Genomic DNA, 22810 nt, shown 5'->3' with positions numbered 1-22810 from the left:
TCAGAAATGATGAATGATGCAGCCGAGAACTGTGGGAAAGCCTTGGACAGGGCTCCAGGAGACCAGAGATGGTATTGGATCTGCTCTTCATGGTGACATCTCAGGAAAATCCCTCCGACTCCTTAGGCCTCAGCTTCTTCTGTGTTAAGTGACAATAGATGGTCCCTAAGGAGCGTGCAAGATGCTGGGGATACAGTAGTGACCAACAACAGGTGTGACTTGGTCCTTATGGAGCTTCCAGTTTGATAAGGAAGACAAATACACCCCACCCTAGTAACAGATTTATAAACTGCCAGGTGTGTGAGTGGAGATAGCAGAGATTCTGGTTTTCCTCCCACAGCCTTTTCTGGCCAGTCTGGGCTGTGGGGTCTTGTCTCTCTAAGAGAGCACACGATGGATGATTCTGTCCTTGGTTCCTCGCTGTGCCCCGCAGGAGGATGCACCCTCTTCCTTCTTTGAGGCCTCCCGCCTGTATGAATCTTCTGGATTCTGGAGTCTTTGTGAGGCAGGAAAGGGCTCCTGGATTCTGCTGTCTGCCCCTAAATGGCTTCCACCTGCCTCTCCTTGTTCCCTATTTGATTGACTTCTCTTCCCCTCTCTGGGTTTCTGGAGTTTGCTTATGTTAGGGTTTTTTTTAAACCACAATTTTGACGGCCATCTTGGATTCGACTTGGGAATTCCTTCTCTGCCTTTCTCCCGTCCACGTGTAATTGACACTACAATGTGGTGTGTGTGCATGGCCGGTCAGAAGTGTAGACGCTGAGGGAGCCCTGCTGGGTTCAGATCCAGGCTGTATGAGACCGGGAGCAAAGCGCTCATCTTTCCTGTGCTCCAATTCCACGCTCTGTAAACTGGGGATAATCCTAGTTCTCACCTCACAGGGCTCTTGAGGGGATTGAAGGAGGCAATACGGGATAAGCCGTCAAGTGGCCGCAGTTACTGACCCAGCCTGAGCTCCTCCCCTCTCTCCAGCTGAATTCTGCATGAGCATCTCCCTCCACACTCAGCCCTGCACTTTTTCCACTTCCCCTCACAGATCCCTCTCACACTGAAACTTAGCTCAGCGGAGCAAACTCTACTGGAGATCTCCTGGGAGGGAGAACGAAGCAGGTTTGCACTGCACATGCCACAGCAGCCCACGTAACAGCCCCCAGAGACATTCCCGAACCTCAAGAAGCTCTTCTCAGGGGCCCTCGGCCCTCAACCTCACTTACTCTTCCTCCCCTGTGTTCAGCTCAGCCCCAAACCTGCCTCCAACTTGTGCACCAAAACGATTCTAGGTGCTCAGCAAAGCTGTGTTGCATCCTCGCTTCAAACTTTCAATGTGGGGACCTCGATCCGGGCCTTACTGATGGTCATCATCGCCCTGGTCGGGCTGCCCAGAAACTCGGCGGTCATCTTGATCCTGGGCTTCCACATGGGGCGGAACGTCTTCACTGTCTACATCCTCAACCTGGCCAGAGCCAGCTTCCTCTTCCACTGTTGCCAGATTACACATTCCCTGGAGGAACTCATCACCTCCTTCCATTCCATCTCCGTCCCCAGCTGTTTCACCACGGTGGTGAACTTTGCCCACATCGCAGACCTGAGCATTCTCAGTACCATTAGCACCGAGCACTGCCTGTCCATCCTGAGCCCCATCTGGTACCTCTGCCACCATAGCAGACACATGTCAACTGTCGTGCGTGCCCTGCTCTGGGCCCTGTCCCTGTGGCTGAATGTTCTGGAAGGAAACTACTGTGGTTTCCTCTTAAGAGATTGTGACCATGTTTGGTGTGGAGTATTTGATTTCATCACTGCCACATGGCTGATTTTCTTATAGGTGCTTCTCTCTGGGTCCAGCCAGGCCCTGCTGGTCAGGATCCTCTGTAGCTCCCGGCAGATGCAGCTGACCAGGCTCTGCGTGGTCATCCTGCTCACAGTGCTGGTCTTCCTCCTCTGCGGCCTGCCCTTTGGCTTCAATGGTTTCTGCTGGATTCAGAAGGACTCCAACATGTTCCCATGTTATCTTGGAAGGACTGGGGTGATCCTGCCTGGCATTAAGAGCAGTGCCAACCCCAGCATCTCCTCTTTTGTTGGTTCCTTTAGGCACCAGAGGCTGCAGCGGCAGACCCTCAGGCTGGTTCTCCAGGGAGCTTTGGAGGACACGACTGAGGTGAAGAAAAGTGGAGGAAGCTTTCCTCAGGAACCCAGGGCGACGTCGGGAAGCAGTTTCATGAGGTGATTCTGGATCAAGCAGGGTTCAGTCAGAAGTAGGACTTATAGAAGATTCTATACATAATTGTGAATGGTTTGACCCTACACCACTATTGTGGGTGCTGGTCGAGTTGTCTCTGTAATGCTGTTGTCTGTTTATCTGATACCAGAGCTTGATGTCTGCAGGGAAAACTCGAACCCAGGAGCATGGGCTAAAACCCGTGAGAACCAGCCAGAACTCTTGACAATCTCTCTCAGTGCATGCACTTTTGATGATGCAGGAGTTCCGTGGGAGAGGTTGGCTCCCTTCCTCATGGAGCTAAACACACCCCTGGTGCAGGAGTCAGAGAAGCTGAAGGAGGATCCAAAGGAAGGTGGAGCAGCTGCAGCTGCCTCACGCCGCAGAGAAGCCACAATGTGCACGAACACCCTGGTGTCCTTGCACCAGCCTTCCACACGTGAAAACAGTATCTCTCCTGCACGTTTCCAACCACCAAATCTTGTTTAAGATGTCTCTTGATGCCCCCCCAACCAGAAACGTAAAAGGAAGGGAATTCTGGGGAATGTAGCTCAGCCTAGCCAAGTTGACACTTTCAAACCCATCACAGTCTACCCCCTGTCAGCTTGGCACCTGTAACCACCTCCTCAAACCACAGTTCATTCCAAATAAGGATGAGAAAGCAAAGTCAAGCTTCCCCCTAACGTGATACACCTACCCCAGGTACTCATGAAACGCATCAACCTTCCCCACAAGAGGACACATCTTTTCCTGTGCTATTGACCATCTATATATCTTTTTGTGAAGTGTCTGTTCAAGTCTGCTATCCATTTTTATTGGGTTGTTCATCTCCTTATATTGATTTGTTGGAGCTCCTTGTATGGTCTAAATAAAACCCCTTTGTCATATTTACATATTGCAAGTATTTTTTTCCCAGTCTGGGACTTGCCTATTCATGTTTAAAGTATCTTTTGATGGGGGCTGGCCCCGTGGCCAAGTGGTTAAGTTCGCGCGTTCCGCTGCAGGTGGCCCAGTGTTTCCTCGGTTCGCATCCTGGGCACGGACATGGCACTGCTCATCCAGCCACACTGAGGCGGCATCCCACATGTCACAGCTAGAAGGACCCACAACGAAGAATATACAACTATGTACTGGGGGGCTTTGGGGAGAAAAAGGAAAAAAATAAAATCTTTAAAAAAAAGTATCTTTTGATGGGCAGAAGTTTTTGTTTTTTATGAAATCTAATCTATCGACTTTTATATTTAGCACTTTATGTTTTCTAAGAAATCTTTGCCTACTCTCAAGGCAACAAAGGTATTCTCCAATTTTTTTATAACAACATTATAATTTTTGCTTTTACATTTAAATGTATGATTCATTTCAAATGAATTTTTGTGCAGGTTTGAGGTAGGGGCCAAGGTTCATTTTTTCCCATACAGTGATCCAGTTCTTCTGGCACTATTGGAAAGACATTCTTTTTTCCCCCCTCATTGAATTATTTGGCCCCTCTGCCAAAAACTATGCTTCTAAGTATGGGAGTGTTTCTGGACATTCTAATTTGTTTTACTAGTCCATTTCAGGAGTCACCACACTATAGCTTATGGGTCAAATCCAGGTCACTGCCTGTTTTTGTAAATAAAGTTTTATTGGAACACAGCCACGTGCATTCTTTCATGCGTTGTCTGTGGTTGCTTTCATGATACAACAGCAAGGTTGTGTGGTTGTGATAGAGAATATATGGCCTCAAAAACTGAAATATTTACTATCTAGCCATTTACAAAATAAGTTTGCTGATCTCTGGTCTATTCTTAAACCAACACCCACTGCTCTGATGACTGTAGCTTTGTGGTAAGCCTTCAAATCAAGCAATATGTGTCCTCTAACTTGTTTTTCTTTTCCAGGATTATTTTAACTACCTAAGTCTTTTGCATTTGCATGTAAATTTTAGAATAAACTTCTCAATTGCTACAAAAATCCTGATGGGATTTTGACTATGATTGTGTTGAATCTATTACTTAATTTGGGGGATAATTGACATCTTAGAATAAAGAGTCTTTGAATTCATAAACATGGTATGCCTTCCTATTTGTTTAGGTCTCCCTTAATTTTTCTCAGCAACTTTTTGTAGTTTTTACCATGCAAGTCTTACACACCTTTTGTCAAATTAATATTTTATGTTTTCTGATGCTATTGTACACGGTATTTTTTACGCCATTTTCTGATGGTGTGATGCTAGAATATAGAAAGAGAACTGAGAGCAAGATGGCTGACAGGAAGCTCCTGACCCTCCCTCCTCCTGTGGAGGAGCCACTCCTCTGAGAGAAGTCCTGAAATGAGTTGAGCGACTCCTCCACATCAGGTCATTGAGAAAATGTGAAGAATTTATTTTGGCTCATGAGACAGAAGGAAAGAAGAAGAGAAGAAAGAAGATGAGATGAGTTAGCAAGATGGCAGATGGCCGGCTGGGTACCAGGTGGGACAAAGGGTCAGTGAGAAACCTCTAGTGAGGGGAGGGCTGAGAGGATGCTTTAGAACAGAAACGTATATTTATCTACAGATTACGTGTTTATGTGGTATAACATTGACATCTTCCATGACCCTCAAATCTTCAATGAAGTCTACACCACACTTAAAAATAACACAGGGGGGCCAGCCTGGTGGTGCAGCAGTTGAGTGCGCGAGTTCCACTTTGGCAGCCCAGGGTCCGTCAGTTCAGATCTCAGGTGCAGACACAGCACCGATTGGCGTCCCACATATGGAGTGGAGGAGGAGGGGCACAGATGTTGGATCAGGGCCAGCCTTCCTCAGCAAAAAGAGGAGGATTGGCAGATGTTAGCTCAGGGCTAATAATAACTATAATAATAATAAATATGGGTAGGTTGGTGAGGGAGGGAGGAGTTATGCGCGTGCATGTGTGTGTGTCAATCAGGTTAGATGGGCTCCCCTCCAGGAAGATACACTAGAGAAAAAAGAGATCACCTTTTTTTTAACCAGTTCCTGGAGACAGAGGTGATACAAGAATGCAAAGCACCAGGTGACATCTGAGTTATCCATGACAGTATACATTAAACATGGGGCAAAAATAAAAGACACTCACTGTTGGACAAAATGATACCAGGAATGAGACTGAAGTGCTGATCATGCAAATTCTGTAGGGCCCTGAGTTTTCTAGCAGCCAACATGGAGACCAAAGCCTTGTCAGTCACAACTGATGATATATAAATAGGCCAACTTCCCAGGAGAACAGCAACTGTACTTTGTACCAAGATCAGAGTGTGCCTTGCCTCTAGGACACTCTCAGAACTCATTCTCAATGACATCCTGACAGAATACACAAACTTGAGCCTCTGCAATGACTTCTGACACCAACTATCGAGAATTAGGCCAAACTTCACTGGTGAAGGGCACAGTCCTCACCAGATGGTGCTCACTTCGGACACCCGCTGCAAGTTCGGGGGATCCCTGGCCAAACTCACTTCTGACCAGCTGGCTATAAATTCCATTGTTTCACTAGCCCCTCAGGTTCAATAATTCTTTAGAATGACTCACAAAACTCAGGAAAGCACTGTACTTAGGATTACGGTTTTATTTAGCAAAAGGATGCAAATCAGAACCAGCCAAAAGGAGATGCACGTAGGGCAAAGTTTGGGACAGTCTCAAACATAAAGCTTCCATCATCCTCAGGAATGTGTCACCCTCCTGGCACACCAATGTGTGATTATATGCAGAGGATTGCCAACTAGGGTAGTTCGCTTGAGCTTCAGTATCCAGATATCTATTGAAATTATGTTCTGTAGGCATGACTCATCGGCCATGTGGTTGAACTCAATCTCCAGCCCCTCCTCTCCCCTCCCCAGGGCTCAAAGCTCCAATTCTTCAATCACATGGTTGATCTTTCTGGTATGGCCAGCCCCCATCCTGAGATATCTTGTTAGCACGAATTATCTAGAACCCAGTATGAGTCACCTTCTTACCGCAAACTATCAGATGTGGTCTGGAAGGCCCACCATGAATAACAAATAGTACACTCCTATCATTCTCGAAATTCCAAGGGTGTAGATGCTACCTCCCAGGAACCAGGGACAAAGGCCAGCCAAATTCCTTATTACACGGCCTCTCATTGGCTGCTTCTGGCAACAGCCTTATATCTGGAATGATGGCATCAGGCCAAAGCACAAATCAGAAAAAGTCACTCTTAATGGAGGACTGCAGTTGGCTGTTTATGGTGGAACAATTGAAGCCCTCTCCCTCAAAATCCTGGGGAGGGGGCCTCAGCTCTGCCACAGGACAGCATCTGGAAAGTGAAGTCAAAACAGGATTCAAAGTTAGCTCAGCGGAAAGTGCGCTAAGATCAAAAATCTGAGACCTGCCTCTTTGAAAGACCCTTTTAAGAAAATGAAAATATTTACTATTCCTAACTCTGATGAAGGATTTGCATTCAGAACACATAAAAAACACAACTCAGTAATGCAAAGACAAAGAAATTACAAAATGGTCAAAAGATTTGAATAGACGACTGAATAAAGAAGATACGCAAGTGACAAATATGCACAAAAGATGTTCCATGTTATCCTTCATCAGAGAGATGCAAATGCAAATTAAAATCACCACGTGATACTACTAAAATGGCTAGAATTAAAGAGAAAACACTAGGGCCGGGCCTGTGGCCGAGTGGTTAAGTTCAGGTGCTCCACTTCAGCGGCCCAAGGTTTCGCCGGTTCGGATCCTGGGCTCAGACATAGCACCGTTCGCCAAGCCATGCTGAGGTGGTGTCCCACGTGCCGCAACTAGAAGGACCCACAACTAAAAATACACAATTATGTACTGGGGGGCTTTGGGGGGAAAAATAAAATCTTTCAAAAATAAATAAATAAAGAGAAAACATCAAGTATTAGCAAGATTTGGAGGAACTAGAACTCTCATGCATTGTTGGTGGGGACGTAAAATGGTGCAACTACTTTGGAAAAATAGGTTGGCGTGTTTGTATAGAGTTAAACATACACTTTCCATACAGCCCTCCAATGTCACTCCTAGGTATTTACCCTAGAGAAGTAAAAAAATATATACACACAAAGACTTATTCATGAATGTTCAAAGTAGTTTTATTCACAATATCCAAATTGAAACAATCCAAATAGTCAACAATAGGTGAATGGATAAACAATTTTGGTATATTCACACAATGGAATACAACTCAGCAATAAAAACGATGAAGTATGGAGACACGCAACAAAGAAACAAGACCCAAAAGATCGCATAACATGATAGTCCATTTTAAATCTGGGAAAAGTACTCTTTGTAACAGGATACAGATCAGTGTTTGCCTGGGGCAATGAGAGTGGGGGTAGCAGAGTGGGAGATTGACTGCAACAAAGCATGAGGGAAATTTTGGGGGTGACAAAGTTCTATATCTTGACTGATGGTGGTGGTCACATAGATGTATATGTTTGTCAAAACTAATTTTGACTATACATCAGATGCATAAAGCGGGTGCATTTTATGATATGTAAATTTTAGTTCAATAAAGTCGATTAGAAAAATATGGAAAGGACAAATTCTAAGGATAGAAATTGTCCTTTAAAAGGACTAAATCCAGCTTTGTTGAATAATAAAAGATAATAATAGCACAGATATATTGCTCATATTTTTATACTAGCTCAGAAAGTTGTTAGGGAATTAAATGTGTTCATATGCAAGGTGATTAGAACACTGCTAGTGATACAAAGGTATTAATAATAATAATACATAATGATAATATATATTATATTATATAATAATCAAATTACATTTTAGCCTTCTGCTATCTGATGAACATTGGGCCAAATCCACATGAACACTAAAACTTAATCAAAGTTTAGTATTAATTAATTAATATAAATTAATTAATAAATTAATTAACTTAGTATTAATTGAAATTTAGTATTAATCAAAGATTAGTATTACACTAATCAAGATTTTGTATGAGCTTGTTACATATGTAAGTTGATGTGTGAAAACCAGAGGAAAAATAATTGAAAACAGAGGCTTGGGGGCAGAAGTGACCAAGAGAACAAAAACCCACTGTAACTCAGAAATTAAAAGTGCAACGCAAGAGGCAGAGAGAAGAACAAAGGTGGGGTCCAAGTAGAGTCAGGTACAAGGCTTAAAATTAAGACGGAGGTTCCTGCACCTGTGGGACTGCTTCACATTTCATGCCCCAGGTATGAAGACAGACTCCCGTCAGAAACACAAATCCCATTGGCTACAACATTTTTTAAAAGTCCCTCATAACATTGTAATAGGAATAACTCTCACACCTTGGTCTCTGGGGATAAACCATCCTCCCCGGATCGTCCCTACGGGCTCTATACCAAAAGGAAATTTCTTTGCCACTTCCAGTTAGGAGAATCTCAGTGGATGATGCTCATTGGTCCAGCACCAGTCACATGACTCCTGGACCAATTCTTAGAGACAGGATGTGGGCATTCTAAATGCCTCTGGTTTACTCACAAACCATCATCCCTTTTTGGGATGCTTTCACCGGCAAAGGGAAAAGGGTTGTAGTGAAAACATACACATGGAGGATTTGTGAGCTGGCCAGCCACACAAATTAGTGTCAGATGCAGGCTGTTTTTGTTCAGATCTGTACTGCACTGCCCTCTTGTTCAGAGCCTCCTTGGAATTTGGACTGACGGCATGTTGCATGTTCTGCTGGATGGACCGCCATTCTGTCCAGTCATCAGTTGATTAATAAGCAAATATCAGGTATGGACACTGGTAAAGCGCTCTGACTGAGCCTGTGGGAGGGGTATAGAAAAATGGATAAGATATTGTACTAGAGTCTGTTCTCAGGAGGGCGGGGGAAGTTGGCTACCAACAACTACCATCCCAGAGCTGGCTGAGCACAGAGGGTGAGGTCGCACACAGTGGGCAGCCTCAGGGAAGGGCCCTTATACAACCGTCTCTTCTGAACTTTTGATCAGACTATCCTGACTATCCTGAGGTACATAAGTTTAAGACAAGAAAATTTTCAACATGAAGAGACGGTGATGGGGGAAAGCAGGCAGACACAGAGTAATTTCAAGAAAGACACAAACACTGCTCAGGGAGCATCAAACAACGTGAAGGTTTCCTCTCTCAGGTTAACATCAGCTGATTGGCAGAGTCTGTGGAGTGCTGTCTTCACAGGAATTCTCCAGCTCCGGCCAGACTCAGTGAGACACGGTTCTGGGATCCACTGACTATGTTTTCCCTGGCTGAGGTGTTGGGGGAAGATGCCAGAAAATAGGAGAGGGGTAGCAGTAATAAATGAGGATGGAAAGGTAAGTAGAAGCCAGAATGCTAAATGTCAGAGGCTGTGGAAAGTTGATTAGACTTCGTTTTCTCCAGTCACCAGAGGTGCAAAAAAACTACCATTTCTATTAATTTGGGTTGTGCCAAACTGTGGGACCAGGTGTGAGACCCCTGCCTCTCTAAGAAGTAAAATGAAAAATCAGGACCATTTTCACAACCACTGTACTCTGTTCACCCTTGGACTTATTCTCTCGGCTCCTCCTCCTGGAAAATCTGAGCCTCAGCATCACAGCAAATGTACGTGAAGAGTGGTGGTACTTGTCCCACAGTCGGAGGACAGCCGCAGTCAGACTACAGAGAGGCCTCTTCTCCTCCTTGCGGCTCTCTGGAGGCCTGCATGAGCAGAGGGCAGAACAGGGCAGAATCCTGCCCTCACTGTAAATTTTCACCAATACAACTGGCACGACAGAGATACGGCCACTTGTGTCCATCACGCTCCCCGAGGAAGACAACTTGAAAGAAAAGTCACGGCCCCAACAGTCCTCACAAGAGGACTGGGCTTAGCAAGGACAACAGAGAACCATCCCTGCCTCAGTACTAGCCTGGCACTGAGTACCACACAACAGTAGGGAGTTGAACAAGGTCATGCGTAGTGACGCTCTTTGTAGCACAGACTTGGATATATAGCTATGTATGTATCTGAAAGCTAAAGATGTAGCAGGAACATTGAAAAAAATCCACTGCCGTCCCAGACCATCCTAAGCACAAAGCAAGAGCTGCCCATCATTACAGAAATTTGAAGCCTATCATGTAGTAAAGGTAGAAATACCAGTAACATCACCTAAACTTTCTCAACTCCTGTCTAGGTTGGCTCAACCCCCACATACTAAAGGCTGGACAGGAGAAGAGGCATGCCCGTTTCCACGCTTCACACCATTCACCTCAGTCTCTACTGTTCTACATGCGAAGTCCAGCACTGACTCAAAAATTACAAGATGCATAATACAGCAGGTAAAAAACGCCCCACTATCTACAGAAGCGGACTCAAACCTGACCCCCACGTTGGAACTACCAGACAGTAAGTTTTCTGAGTCCTATCAGATTTGTGTTAAAGTGTCAGTTATCCCCAAATAGATATATAGATTTAATGCAACCTAAAATAAAATCAACCCCAGAGGATATTTTTGTTGAAATTGACGGGTTGAACCTAAAATTTGCAGGGAAATGCAAAGTACCCAGAATAGCCAAACAATTTTAAAAGAAATAAACAAATTTGGAGGACTTATACTACATGATTTCAATACTTAATATAAAGCAAGAGAATTGGCATAAAGATAGACATATGGATCAATGGAGCAAAATAGGGTCCAGAAATAAACCCTCACATATGTTTTAAACTGATTTTCAGCAAAGATGTCAAGATAATTCAATGGGGAAAAAAAATAATCTTTTTCAACAAATGGTGCTGCAACAACTGAATATCCATATGGAGAAAAATGGATCTTGACCCTTATGTCACATGATACGCAAAAATTAACTTGAAATGAAACGTAAAAATTTCTAAAATAAAACATATGAGAAAATATTTGCCAGCTTAAGCATGTGTTATAGCCTAAGTGTTTGTGTTCTCTCCCCAAATTCATATGCTGAAGCTCTAGCCCCAGTGTGATGGCATTTGGAGGTGGGATCTTCAGGAGGTAATTAGGGTTAGATGAGGTCATGAGGGCGAGGTTCACATGATGGAGTTGGTGCCCTTATAAGAAGAAACACGAAAGAGCTTGCTCTCTCCCTATCATGTGAGGACACAAGGAGACTGTGGCCATCTGCAAGCCAAGAAGCGAGTCCTCACCAGGATCCAACCTGCTGGCACACTGATCCCAGACTTGCAGCCTCCAGAGCTATTTAAGTCACCCAAGACTATGGTATTTTGTTACAGCAACCCAAGCTGACTGAGACAGTAGGCAAAGATTTCTTACATGGGATACAAAAAGCGCAAATCATAAAAGAAGAATATTGATGTGTGCAGATTCATCCTAGACTGAAGAACATTGTCAATGTGCAGCAACCGGCACCCAAGACTCTTCCCCTCTGTGGTCTCTGTTCCACCACCCGGGGAACAACACAGTTCTTCAGATCACTGGCAGGGCAGACCTCCACCATTTTATGAACACAGGTCCACAGTCTTTGGTTGAACCCCTTGGGGTCAAATATGATCACATATGAGAGATCACACTGCCTTGATGGCAGCCTCATGAGACCCTGAGCAGAGGACTTTGTTAAGCCATGCCTTGACTCCTGACCCATGGAAACTGTGAGACAATAAACACATGCTACTTTTAGCCATGGTAATTTGTTATGCAGCAATGGATAAACTAATTAACAGGAAATAGATATATGAGTCTGGAATTAAGAGGTTCCAGTGGAGACAGAAATTTGGTAGTCATCAGCATATAGATCGCATTTGTGCTGGTTATTGTCCATTTGCCCCCACTTCAACCAATTCTCCACCCTTCTCTGTCTTTCTCTGTGCCCCAGGAGGCTACCTCCTATTGACTACAACACATGGGCTTCCTTGGTTCAGCCAATGGGAGGAACCAGCAAGAGATCGGAAAGCAGGAGAGAGTGGTCAAAACATTTCTTCCCCTGCTCCCTCCCAGCTCTGGGTAGGACAGCCCTCAGACTTGGACAAGAGTGGCCCCTGCTGGCCCAGAAGCGCCATCTGAGTGGGGCTTCACCCTCCATCCCCCAACTCCTACCACATGGGGTTGGCCTTACTAGAAATAGTGACAGTTCACCTACAGCAGCAGAAGGGAAGAGAAGGTACGTGGTTAAAGATGCTGGTAGGGGAGGGATGTGGAGGTGGAGCTTTGAGGAATTTCTCTTCTCATTGTTTCTATAGTCTCAGTAAAGGTCATCAGCTGACAGTGAGGATGATGGAGAAGGCGTCAGAAGTTTTGGGAAAGAGGAAATCATGGAATAGTCATGTAGGAGAACAGGTGAATGGACCAAGGGAATGTACCACAGTTTCCTGAGAGCATTAAAGAGTCACTTGAGGCTGTTGGTCATGTTTAAAGTGATACCGTTCAGCGAGATTCCTTCTCCAGCCACACTCAGCTGTGAGGGTGCAGACGCAAAATAAGCAGATTCAGAGCCAACTAGTGTTGAAGCCTGTCCAGGTACAGCAGACACTGTTGGTGACCTGTCCAGATCCCCTGAGACTCCTTTTGTTGCTTTGGTTCCACCTGTCCATCCACCAGCTGGTGCAGGTGCCACTGATAATAGCTCATATCTGCCACCTTCTCCAGGGGCTTGTCCTTGGGTGAACGGACCATCTCACCCTGAGATGCCTGTCGGAGGGGAAAGTTACAAAAGTCCTTCCTTCTTGCCTCCAGATGGGACAGACTCCACACTATAGTTTATACTTGAGGTCAAGATAAGACTTGACCTTCCTTGAAACCACTTCCACGCTTCGCTCTGCCCCTTCCCTCTTCTGCTTCCCTCATTTTCTTACAGGTTCTCCTGAACGCTCCCTTAACTAACCACTCACACAGGAATCCTCATTTCAGGCTCTGCTCCTCAGAACAGCCCAGAGACGCTACCTCTACCAAGGTGAAAAGGCATGAACAATGAGGGGGCGTCAGCGTAGCTGAGAAGCTCCACGGTGGCTGTCCTCTGCCGGCTGGAGCTGGCAGTAGGAGATGCTGTTACAGAGCTGGGCTCCCTGGTTTCAGTAGGGGTAATGGGATTCTAGAGTAGTGGAGGCCAAGTGGCAGCATTAATCATGGGAGACAAGATGACCTTCATTACCACAACAGGCAGCGACATCAGACTAGCAGCCAGGGAGCCTGACCAGGAGGACTCTATGGAGATGGAAAATGAAGCACAGTATTCCTCAGGGCAATAAAGATTTGCAGGCACCGAAGATATCACTTAATACATATAATCAAAAGAAATCAAGAATGAATAAGCAGAAGGTTGGGGTCGGCCACTCAACAGTGTGTCACGATGCTTTACCCAGTTTTCAGACCTGAGCCAGGTGTCAGACCCAGAACCCATCAGCTGAAAGGGAGGCTGATGAGCCCATGCAAGGAGGACATCAGAGCAGGGGGCTGAGGCAGAACCAGCAGGATCCAGGCCTGCAGGAGGAGGGCATCCAAGCAGAGTGCTGGCCCGGTGGGGTCAGGTTGTTGGTCATATTCTGGGGGACTCAGCAAATGGTAAATATATGGAGCATAGTGGGGGCCAGATTTTTCACAGTTGGGAAAGGCAAATACAAGTTTATACAAGGGAGGCTGTGGACTCTCTTGGATTGGTGTTGGATTGGAGGTATAGGTGTAAGCTAATTGTTTTCAATATATACATATAGATACAGAAAGATCCATATTTGTCTGTATGCATATGCAGACGCATAGATACATATGCACACATGCACACACACGTGCACACATATATATATTCTAGCTCTGACGACTGGGGTCGGGGTGCCAGCAATACTCCAATAGATCTTGGTTTCTAAACACCACTCTCCATTTAAAGAGAGTAAGGGTACTTGAAAAAAATGGCTGATTCCAGGACGAGGGCAGGAAAAGAACAAAGTGATCTTGGAAAAGTTTTATTATTCTGGAAAGTAAGGAAGTGCTCCAAGAATCATGGAGACGTATAAAACAAACAGGAACCAGCTTAAAGGGACTCTCATTGGAATAATCTGGGGCAATATGAGCATCAAAATAAATAACGATAGTACCAGATTATAACTCATTGAATCTTAGGAATCTCTGAGTCTCAATGACCTAAATATATAAATGAAAAAAATAAATGGGAAGAAAAAAAATGTTTCCTTATAGTATAACGCCAACTGAAAATTAATGGAATTAGGAAGTCAATAGTTGATAACCATTAGAGTAATAATTAATTCAAGTATGAAATAGGAATGGATGCTAAAACTAGTGGATTAAAATGGGATTTAATATAGCTTCAAAGTATTTCCCCCACATAACTCTTACTATTTACAAAGGGGAGACAACTAACTGCAGTGGAGAGCCAAGGCGGACACCATTTTGATCAAGTGACCATATTAACACCCCCAGTGATAGACAAACACACACCGTGTAGGATTGCAGTGAGGACACAGCATCACTTCTGTCGCATTCTGGCCAAAATGTATAACCTAATCTAATCATGAGGAAGGAGTGAACAAAACCAACTTGAGGGACATTCTACAAAATGACTGACCTATGATCTTCAAAAACATGTCAAAGTCACGAAACCTAAGGAAAGACAGAGAAGGTGTCACAGATTGAAGGAGACCATAGAGATGCGACATGTGATCCTGGACTAGATCCTTTTGCTAAAAGGATGTTCTTGATGAAATCTGAATGGAGTTTCTGGAAAAGGGTATACAAGATTTTTTTGTACTATTCTTGCCACTTTTCTGTAAGTTTGAAATTATTTCAGAATAAAATCTTTTAAAAACCTACATTTTAATTTTTTTAAAAGAAAGAAAGGCTGAGTCCCCCGGGGGAGGAGCCTGGAATACCACAGTAAGGATATAGCCGTGGTTCCTCCAGCCCTCCCCAAAGGATTCGGGCAACCGTCAGTATTTGGAGAACTGTAGTGCCAACATGTGGGTAAAAGGGAATACCTACATCTTTTGAGGGCTGTTATTTACAGAGTCTGAACTGACACAGAGGCAGGGAGCCAAAGCGCCATCATTGTCCCCTGAGAAGTGGCAGATGGGGTCAAGTAATAAATAGAGTCCTGAGCAAGGTCCATCTTTCAGTGAAACCACTGAGTCCACTGACCAACTGGTAGTCATCTCCCCAGCTCTTAAATGTATCATTGGAATGGCCTTGCTTAGCAGATAGCAAAAGCCCCATGTTGGTTCCTTGACCGACGGAGTAAAGGCTACTATAGTATGAAAGATCAAGTGGAAGTCCCTAAAATTATACCCTCTTCTAGTCAAAATAATAAATAAAAACCAATGTGACATTTCACAGGGAATGGCAGAAACTGGTACTACCTTCCATAATTCAAATGATGCAGAAGTGGTTGTCTCGATCACACGTCCATTTAATTCACTAGTCTGGCCTTTGTAAAAAGCAAGTGAATATAGCAGATGACAGTGGACTGCTGACATCTACCAAGGAGTACCAAGTATAGCTGCTGTGTTACATTAGATTTAGCGTCTTTACTAGAACATAGTAACGTGGACTCTGGTATACCGTGTTGCTTTTGACATGGCAAATGCATTTTTCTTTTTTAATTTTTTTTGTGAGGAAGATTGACACCGAGCTAACATCTGTTACCAATCTTCCTCTTTTTGCTTGAGGAAGATTGTCACTGAGCTAATTTATCTGTGCCAATCTTCCTCTATTTTCTATGTGGGATGCCACCACAGCATGGCTTGGTGAGCAGTGTGTAGGTCTGCCCCCAGGATCCAAACCCGTGAACCCCAGGCTGCCAAAGTGGAGGGTGTGAACTTAACTACTACACCACTGGGCCATCCCCCACTGGCAAATGCATTATTTTTAATACTCATCAGGGAGGAGGATCAAAATGAATTTGCTTTAGGTGGGACGGCAAGAATATACTACAATTACGCTCTCTTTCACAAAGTATTCTAAAGAGACATGGACCATCTGCACGTTCCAGAAAATATCATATTGATCCACTGTATTGACGACATCATATTAATTTGACCTGATGTTCAAGAAGTGGCAAATACTTTGGATGTCCAGGAGATAAATATTACAAAAACTCAGGGCCCTGCCTGCCCCATCTGTCGGGTTTTCAGGGGTTCAGTGCTTTGCGGCACACTGGGACATCCCCTTCAAAGTAAAAGATGAGATATTGTACCTTACACCTCCTGCCACCACGAAAGAACCTCGAGGCTTGGGAAACCTCTTCGGATTTTTGAAGCAGCATATTTCCCCTTGGGGCTACTGCTCTCACCCATTTATTGAGTGACATGGAAGGATGCCAGTTTCGAGAGGAACTCAAAGCAAGAAAGGGTTCTGTAGCAGGTTCTGTCCGCTGTACAAGCAACCCTGTCACGTGGGCCATACGACCCACAGATCCCATGGTACGAGAAGTAGCTGTGGTAGAAACAGAGGAGCACTCACGATTGCTGGCGGGAATGCAAAATGGTGCAGCCACCGTGGAAAAGTTTGACCATTCCTCAAAATGCTAAACATAGAGTTACCATCTGATCCAGCAATTCTACTCCCAGGTATAGATTCAAGAGAAACGAAAATATATGTCCACTCAAAACCTTGTGCACAATGTTCATAGCAGCATTACTCATAATAGTCAAAGAGTGGAAATAACCTAAATGAACATCAATTGATAAATGGATAAACAAAATGTATATCCATACAATGGCTTTTTATTTGGCAACAAAAATAAGGAAGTACTAATTCCTGCTACAAAATAGATGAACCTAGAAAACATTATGTTCAGTGAAAGAAACCAGACACAAAAGACCACATATTATATGATTCCATTTATGTGAAATGCCCAGAATAGACAAATCCATAGAGACAGAAAGTAGATTAGCAGTTGCCTGGGGCTGGAACAGGGGGAGAGGGAGAGGCACAGGAATGGGGAGTGACTGCTAAAGGGTACAGGGTTTCTTTTTGAGGTCATGAAATGTTCCAAAATTAGATTGTGGTGATGTTTGCACAACCCTGTGAATACACTAAAACCCACTGAACTGTACAATTTGTATGACACATTAATGCCCACCAGAGGGCATCCACTGCAGAAGAGGCATAAAGCAATCAAGTGGACAGGAGCCAGGAGACATCAGCCAGCCTGTCCTTGGCCACCCTAGTGTTGGCGAAATGGAATCATGAGTGGAACAGCCGTGGTGACAGAGATAGAGGTTACGCACAGGCCCTAGAGCACCAACATACCTCTCACCAAGGTTGATCTGGCTACTGATGTGGCTAATGTCCCACCTGTCAGCAACAAAGGCCAACACTTAGGCCCCCAGTACAGTACCATCCTTCAAGGAGGCCAACCAGCCACCTATTGACATTTGGACTATCATTAGAACCTTCCATCCTGGAAATGCCAGCAATTCACCCTGAGTAGGACTGACACATTTTCTAGGTATTTCTGTTTGCCTTGCCTGCCTGGAGTGCCTCCACCAGTACCACTATCCGAGGCTCACAGAATCAGGGCCAGGACCAAAGTGAGGCAAGCGAGGCATCTGCAGTACAAAGACGGACGGTCATCTTAAGGTTTCATCCTAGGCACCACTCACCTCACCCAAGTACCAGCATTGCATCGAGTGTCTGATTTACCAACATGAAACTATAGACATTGCCTTGGACGAAGGGACCCTGTCAACGGCCAAAGAGGAACACAGTGGGGACGTGGAATCCACTGGTCTTACCACGTACCACATCATCCAAAAGTGTCTAGCCTGATAGTGGTGAAATGGCCTCTTAAAGATGCAGCTGAGGTGCCAGGGATCATTAAACCAATGGCCATTATAGGTGGAATGTCCTCCTTGGGCAGAATGGTTGGGTCTAGGAACCAGAGATGGAATAGGATTGGCCCCACTCACCTGTACTCTCAGTGACCCACTTAGGAAATTCCCATGCCTGCAACTCTCAACTCTGGGACTCTACGGGTCCTGGTACCCAGAAAGAGTTTGCTTACACCAGGGAATGAAATAGGAGTTTCATTGAACTTAAAATTATGGCTGCCTCCTGGACTCTGTGCTCTTTGCGCCAATACACCAGCAGTCAAAGAGAGGCATCGCCATACTTCCAGGAGAAATTGACCCTTACCGTCATGAGAAGGTAAGGCTGCTGCCACATAGTGAGGGCAGGGAGGAATATGTTCGCCACTGGGGTGTCTCTTCCTATTCCCATACCAGATTTAACTGGACATGATAAAAAGGGGTTCAGACCCCCTGAGGGTCTAGGTCACTCCACCAGTCAAATCACCTAGACCAGCAGAGGTGAAAAGGATCTATAATGGGTGGGAGAGAAGGAAGACGATGAGGATCAATTGCAGCCTTGGCGACAGTTATAGAACTGGGGCTGTAACTCATCCCATAACCTTCTCTTGTAACTTTCACTACAACTTGTGGCCATCCGGAATCCCGGAGAAGCAGAGGCAACATGGAGCAAATTTAATATGAGAAGCAAGTGGATCTAAGTGGTGCGAGAGGTGAACTACAGCAGACCATGCCGGTGTTCCTGAGATCCCCTTTTCCAGTTTGGTACATTTATCCCCCACCTGAATTCCTACTAACAGCTCACGCTTGCAACTCCACCAACAAATTGTCTTTGGGTGATTGCAGCCACCTCACAGTTCACATTTACATTATCCCCAACCCAGGCTGCCTATAGCCAATGACTGCCCAGTGAGGGAGTGTGTGCAGAAGCCCAACTCCTCCAACTCGAGCTGGAACAAGCTCTGTGGTGCAATTTACACCCGAGAGCTCCCTGCAAGATCATGCTGAGGCTAGACTTGGCTGAAATCACATTCTTGCTCAGCTTCTTCCCCATCCCGGCCAGGCTTTCCTCATTCCCTTACAGGTTTCTCCAGAGAGCATGCCTTAGTAAATAATGTGGGGGCCAGCCCCGTGGCCGAGTGGTCTGCTTCCATGGCCCAGGGTTTTGTCGGTTGGGATCCTGGGCATGGACATGGCACCGCTCATCAGGCTATGCTGAGGCAGCATCCCACATAGCACAACCAGAGGGACCTACAACTAGAATATACAACTAGGTACTGGGGGGCTTTGGGGAGAAGAAGGAAAAAAAATATAAAGAAGGAGGAGAAGAAGATTGGCAACAGATGTTAGCTCAGGAGCCAATCTAAAAGAATAAAAAATAAAAAACATGCACATGAATCCCTATCTTGGATTCTGATTCTAGAGAAGCTGACCTGAATTTACAAAAGTGATTTCAATTTTAATATGAACACAAAATTGAAATGAAGCTTAAATTGCGGTAATGACAAACGCCATCAGAAAGTCATCCTCCAGACCACTGATTCCCAGACCTGAGATTGAATCACAAGACTTCTCACAGCGCCATTTCTAGGTCCTATCCCAGACCTCCTTAACCAAAACTCCAGAGGTGCGGCTCAGGAGTCTCGACTTTTTTAAAAGTTCTTCTAGGGGCTGGCCCCGTGGCCAAGTGGTTGGGTTCACGCGCTCCGCTGCAGGCGGCCCAGTGTTTCGTTGGTTCGAATCCTGGGCGCGGACATGGCGCTGCTCATCAAACCACGCTGAGGCAGCGTCCCACATGCCACAACTAGAAGGACCCACAACAAAGAGTATACAACTATGTATGGGGGGCTTTGGGGAGAAAAAGGAAAAAAAAATCTTAAAAAAAAAAGTTCTTCTAGACTCAGAGGGAAGGCAATGCATAAGAAGCTATTGTAGCCACAGAAGTTAGTAAAATACACCAAACAGATGTGATTAACAAATGCCTAAAGATGTTTTGTGTATTTTAAATAGTAGTTAAAACTCTATAACAATAGAAAGATGGACTGACGGGTGCTCAACAGGTGGTAAAGCACATGAAGGTCCTTGTCATGCACAGGGGGAGAAGACAAAAATGAATTCCTTCAGGCTCTGTTAGGAAAATGTGCAGTTAAGAACATATGTTGAAAATATAAGGGTAATTCCTAAAATAATAAAAATGTACACCATCAGTTCCCCCCCAAAAAAAGTTCTTCTAGTATTTCTGGTTATCAAGGTTTTGAAATCCACTGGTTTAGACAACTCATTTGAGTTGGACGGTTTTGATATACCTCTGTAGGAACTGGTGGGATATGCAAGATGAAACTTTGAGGTCTCTCCCCATGGTACATGACTCTGATTCAGTTAACTGAACTGCCTCATTACAAACCAATATCCCTTTACTCAGAAAAAGTGATCCTGATTTTAAATCAAGCTTAGGATGACTATTCATTGCAAATATAATTAAATATGAAATTTGACACAGAAATTTCTGAATATGGTCCATGTTTGATTACAATTTATGAAATCGTGATCATTCTTTTTAGTATATAAGTTACATGTATATATGTTATATATAGTATATAAGTTACATGTGTTACTGTATTAGTTGGAATAGACTAGGTAATGCTGTGGTAACAAACACCACCAACATCTCAGTGACATAACACAGGAACAGTTTACCTCCTTTTCATACAAAGCCCACAGCATATCTGGGCACCTCTTCCAGCAGCTGACCTTCAGGTCCACTGCCCAGCAGGGCAGGAAGCTTCCAGCTTAAGGCACCTCCATCGCTACATGAGGCTTAGAGTTCACTATTGCTAGAAAGACTCACTCAGGAAACCAAATGCTGTGGCCCTGAGGAAACCCTGACCATTTCCACTGATCACATGTCTCACAACGTACCGGCCAGAATGAGGCAGATGGCCGTAAAAAAATTGCCAGAGCCAAGAAATAATTATCCCCAAGGAAGGGCAGTCCTGCTGTATGCCTAAAATGAGAGGAGAAATGCATATTAGGGAGACTAGCAATTTCTACAACAGTTATTAAATAAAATGTGGGAGGTTTATGAAAGTGGAAAAAAGAAAAAATTGTGTGTGCGTATTTCACCACTGTTATTGGGTTTTGGTTTATTTCCTTTGAATCACTGAAAATTCAAGTTCTTTTGAATAACATTTTTATTTTACAATTACACACTCTCACTGCAGAATAATTTTAAAATACATCAATGCATACCAAAGAAAATTAAAAACTCTTGCAATCTCACCTCCAAAAGATAACCACATATGATTTTTAACCAAAATTAGAATCACACTATTTACACTTATTTGTAATATGTTTGTTCTCCTTAATATATACAAACTCAATTTTTAATTCCTTAATATATACAAACTCAATTTTTAATTCCAATTTGCTAATGGCCATTGATTGTGACTTCAGGCAAGGCACTTCTCTCTGGGTCGCAGTTATTCTAAAATCAGGATGTTAGACGAGATCATCTCTAACATGCCTGCCAGCTCTGGTGATTTGTGAATATATGTGACTCCTGACGCCTGTAGGTGTTCTCTCTCTCCCACAGGCTATACTCAGGACTATCGTACCTTGGAGAATGAAGACCTTGAACCAGCCTCTCCACTTTCAGGACCCAGAACAGCTCCCAGTGGTAGGGCTCCAGTCTGTCGGAGTGACGTCCAGAGACCACAATTGCTTTTGCTCCTTAAGGCCCAGGGTCCCTGGCCAAAATCATTCTTACAAATTTTTGTCAAACCAGGCTTGGAATTGACAAATATTAGAACCTCTGATTAGAAAAGAACACCGGGGGCTCTTTACCTCCCAATAAAATGTAAGCTCATAAAACAAGGACTTGGTGTGTTCACAACTGTGCACCCTGTCACTTAGGAAGTTTCTGGGATAGAGTAGGTACTCAGTGAGTAGTTGATCATTTGAATCAGTGAATCTAACCTTATTCCTACCCTTTTCTATCATTCCCGAGGACTCCTGCAACATCTGCTTCTACATCTCCAACAGCTGAGAGCTGACTACCCCCCGGGATAACCAGTCCCACTGTTGCACTGAGAGAAGTGTAACTGGAGGAGGGCAGTGTTGAACTCAATACATCCTCCACCCCAACTGCGAAGTCAAGAACTGAGGGGCAGAGGGGTAGACACGCCAAATGGGGAAAAGTTGGCTGTGAGAGTGGAAATGCAAGCTTCAGAGGCAATAAAATTCCCATTTGTAGACTGAATATTACTTTACGGGACATTTAAGCCCATTTTTTAAATCCTAACTTGAGAGGCAGAGGCAAGCTTCACGTTCAACAAGCATTTGGTGAATGGCCGAGCCTTTCTGCAATTTTTACATAGGTCACTAGAGGGCGCACTTGTCGCTTAAATCGTCACTTAATTGTCCCTGGGGCTGGGGCCCTGCAGAGTCCGAGGGAGATACTGGACTTGAAGAATAAATAGTCAGAGATATTTAGGTCCTATCACTGGCCCTTCCTACAAGGGAGTGATGCTAAATGTAAGATTCCTAACAAGGCAGATACCCAGGGTACATCACATCTACTGAGAAGGGTAGATGGAAACCCCTCCTTTACCACTGATTAAATAGCCAGAGGACAGGAAGCCAACGACCTACAGCTGAATGTTATCACTTCCAGGTGAAGGGGTCCCAGGGCCTTGCTGGCCTGGAAGTAGAGTTGTACAGACATCGCCTGCTGATGCTCCCTTATCCTCCAGATCTCTGGGTCTCCTTCTAAAACATTAGGACTAGAAGAAACTACGAGAGCATCCAAGCATTTCCTCCAACGTTCTGTTTTACAGGTGAGGAAACTGAGGCCCAGACAAAGTAAATTACTTGCC

The 22810-nt window shown here is 44.5% G+C and overlaps 1 long non-coding RNA gene and 1 pseudogene across 1 annotated transcript in view; one reads left to right on the top strand and one right to left on the bottom strand.

The window, feature by feature from the left end:
* The window catches only part of LOC138925052 (uncharacterized), a 44342-nt gene that overhangs the window by 13250 nt on the left and 8282 nt on the right, over nt 1-22810 (bottom strand). The window lies entirely within an intron of this gene.
* Nucleotides 69-2224, top strand: LOC100071938 (mas-related G-protein coupled receptor member X2-like; annotated as a pseudogene).

This window comes from Equus caballus, chromosome 7 (assembly GCF_041296265.1).
Source record: "Equus caballus isolate H_3958 breed thoroughbred chromosome 7, TB-T2T, whole genome shotgun sequence".
Lineage (NCBI taxonomy): Eukaryota > Metazoa > Chordata > Mammalia > Perissodactyla > Equidae > Equus > Equus caballus.
The sequence above is the reverse complement of the archived record's forward strand: the minus strand, read 5'-3'. Positions and strand labels throughout refer to the sequence as shown.